This window comes from Bombus pyrosoma, linkage group LG14, assembly GCF_014825855.1.
Source record: "Bombus pyrosoma isolate SC7728 linkage group LG14, ASM1482585v1, whole genome shotgun sequence".
NCBI classification, from domain to species: Eukaryota; Metazoa; Arthropoda; class Insecta; order Hymenoptera; family Apidae; genus Bombus; species Bombus pyrosoma.
In genome coordinates, this window is record NC_057783.1 from 10,367,134 (window position 1) to 10,371,049 (window position 3,916).

Here is a 3,916-nt window from a genome sequence, read left to right on the forward strand (position 1 = left end):
TCCGCGGAAAATTCACTGTTGGTAAAATCAAAAACGTATTATTGGCGAATGAGAATGAAAGTGTTAAGTGATCAAGTGTTTCACTGGTTATCGTCACAAATTATTGCAGCAACCCCTTTTTTTTTATCTTCATTCATCTAAGAAATATTTGAGTGCTTCGAATTAACTCAGACACCCTATATATAGACAGAAACGCAGAACAACGAAAATATCTGTGCAAAACTGTTTTTGCCGCTGATAGAACATTACGGAATTTAATTTGCCACATTTAACTAGCCGACTGGAACTACGCGATTTCTTCCCATATCTGGCAATTCCGGAAAGGAGGTTTGCATTTCTTTGCTTAATTACTATAATCGCAACGCCGTTGCCGTGGATAAAGCGGCAGAGAGGATGGAGAGAAATTGCGCACGGAAGGAAGAACGCACTGCAAAGTTCAACGTAATTATCTCGCAACGCAACACATCGTTAAATTCATTTCGCTAAACTGCGTAATGTCATTTGCATTACAGCTACCATCTCGTACCAAATTAGAATCTTCGACGCGGAATTTGTCAAGCGATTACACATCGATGACGCTTTCCTATTCAATTTTGGGCATCGATCCAACCGAATGTTCCTTCCGCAAACCGCGTTGCAAATGTCCGGATCGATTCGCGAAACTTCATCGACGATTAATTGAAACCGAAACGATTTTATTTAAGAGGATACCGTGAAGAGTCGTTGCTCCTTGTAAATCTCAATCAAATGGCAATTTAGCGCAGTATGTCTACATTGCGGATGTTTATCTCGTTCACTTTATTTTTGTTATGTCTTTGTGTAAGGTTATTCTACCCGCACACAACACGCTATCCTTCCACATGCAAGAAAATGTATCTAGCTCAACTATTTATAGTGCTTTCGTTCCAACCTGTAACACGCTCCATGTAATATCATTTATTGATACAAACAGCGTGAAAAATACAAATTCTATTCGAGTTTTATACGGCTCTATTTTTATTTACCCGCGCGATGTATAATTTACAGTGGATTTCGAAATAAAGTGCACCTTTCATGTCAAAAGTAATACGATTTAAAAAGTACAGTAAAAATTGAAATCTGAAAGTAAGCTGAAAATCCAGATTAATGATTTGCGCATGGAATAAATTCCATGATTTACAGAAATTACGCGATCTTAAATCTTGTATCTGTTTCGTCAGTTAAAGAACTGCCTGATGATGTCACTCATCAACAGAACGTAGCATTCTGTTCGGAAATTATCATCGCTATATATCTTTCGTATCGATCACGCAGTTTTGTAAATGCGATTGATAGTAGAAACGTCATTGTCGTAAAGTGGCGTCACTGACAAAATTCTAAAGTAATATCCGTAGCCACGGGGTGAAATCTCGCCGGTGCACCACGACGACGTCGAAAAGCGTTCGATGATTTATTGCTTCGGAGATAGACTCGTGTCTACGACAGCAGTAGGAAGTCATCGGAAGAAGAAATTTCGGGGATACAGCGCCGGTAGCGAAACACGAGGGTGAAAAGGGTGCCGAGTAATATGTTGCTGTCAATAGCCAGTAAATTGAAAACCGTTGGCTATGGATCTGGCTGTTACCATAAACATAACTCGAACTTCGACGCATCTAGCTTCTGGTAAACTGATTTTCCCGACAATCGATGCTATAATTAACGAGAATTGATACCATTTTACTTCGTTCATACATGCTCTGCTTTATGCATTATTGTTCGAAATATAATGATTTTTGTTTATTCGATATTTCAGAAACTACGAAATATCTGCTGAATGTTAAGCGTATTTCAATTCAGTGTACGTACACCGGATATGAGTTTCTTGATGATGCAAATCGACAGTCCAACCGTGATTTACGATGAATTCCAACAAATTGAAGTTAGTTACACGTTTGTTTATTGTATATTTTATGAACAATTATATCAAATGACATTTTCGAGAAAATATACTAAACTATTTGTAAGCGTCTCTCTCGAGCACTACAAACTTTAGAACATTTTGCACAGCGAACAGTTGGCAGATTTGTCGGAAGATACTGTTTTGTTACGTATTGTTACAACTGTTAGGATGGTTAAATCCCTTCTTAAAGCTGAAGAAGTCATTTTTTTGCGAAACTATCGGTGGAATCTCCTAAAACTAGAAAACTTACGGACAATAAAAGGAGAATCTGCTGCGAAAGTGCATCGCGATAGACGAGCGCTCACGTCAATTCAATTCTTTCCAGACCTGGAAGAATTGCTCCTTCTATTATCAGGAAGAACGAACGCTACTTTTTCGCAACAGTAAATCCTGCTAAAGTTTTTGTCGCGAAACGAAATCTAACGATAACAGTTTTACATTTGTTTTACAATTACAAATACCGTATCTCGTTGGTAATACACGAATAAATTTGCACAATTTAGTATAATGAATGTTAAGAAACTGATAGATCATGAGACAAGAATAGAAGAATTTTTAATTATGTATAAATAGAAACATAAAAAATTGAATTACTATCCATTACCAGTTAATAAAATATCAGTTTTCAAATTTTAGGTCTTAAATAAAAAATTCAAAATCAGAAAATTCGGTCAGATTGAAAATTTTAAGTTAGAATTAAATTAATAATGTACTCCGAGTTATTAAAGAAAAAGGGTATGAGAAATTGGCGAAAATAGAGGTAGCAATAATTATAAGTGAATTTAAAGTAACAAAAATTACAGAGCGGAAAACGGAGTACGATGATCAAGTTTCCACAAAATCATGAATACTCGACGAAAACGACATTAATTTAATGAACTTCACGGAGTAATTAAATTTCCTAATCACTCTGACTGGCGGATATCTGGAAAAGGATTTTAGTTGACGATGATCAGACCGAGGATAAACTTTCTCTCGTTCACTCGACAGGAAAATCATGATGCAATTTCCAGTAGCCGTCGTCTAAATCTCAGCAACACTGTGTGGGTTTTGAAACAAGCAATTTTCGTAGCGTCACCTCATCATTCGTCGTCGATTCGATAAACACTTTAAATAAACCAAACTCGGTTTTATCTTTGATTTTATTGGCCAAACATTTCACATAAAATTCTGTACGATATTATTTTTTTCATAATATCTATAAATTATTATAAAACAGAAATTCGGAAATTGTGAAAGAATTATAATTCTTTGAGGAGTCACTACACAATACCTTCGCGATTATATTATTAAAATTCGTTTGTTATTTTTCCTCGTTGTTTCATTCACGGCGAAAGCTCGTTGAATTTCTCTCTGCTCATTGAATACACCTTTTATCAATTAAAAATTATCCAGGTTGGTTTACTTTTGTTTTCTTTGCCTCGGTATTAAATGTATGATGCGCGAAAACTGCGACAAAAACCTGTACGCGCATTTTATTTAACCGGCATTTTATGATATATTATCGTCCAATTAAATAATGGAAAGATCACTTTCAATGGAATATCTCTCTCTTGAAAAATAATATCCTCCTCCTACCTTATTGAAGTTTATTAATAAAGTTAATGTAAAAATTTTCTGCCGATTTGCTCAATTTCATTCTTTTTCGGGTGAAACGTTTAAACTAGATTTCATGCATATTTATAGAACGAAATCCCTACAGTAAAAGATCAAATTATTTTCTTTATTCAAAGAATGCTCCGAACTCGTGGATTTTACATCTTTTAAGAAACGAGATGAAATATCACGTCGTTCGAAAAATTCATGACACAATTTAAGAAAAATTTAAAGATAATCTACTTTTATAAGTTATTGTTTTATAATATATCATGAATTCCATATTTTTCCTATGGATAGGTTGTAACTGTATAATTTTAAAATAATTCATGTATAAATATAAATATGTATAAATATAAATATGTTACCGATGTAAAATTTATTTCCATGCAAATGTTTACC

At 34.5% G+C, this 3,916-nt stretch overlaps 1 protein-coding gene across 2 annotated transcripts in view; it reads left to right on the top strand.

Annotated features, from left to right (window-relative positions):
* The window catches only part of LOC122575198 (neuronal acetylcholine receptor subunit alpha-7-like), a 162,938-nt gene that overhangs the window by 37,871 nt on the left and 121,151 nt on the right, over positions 1–3,916 (top strand). The window lies entirely within an intron of this gene.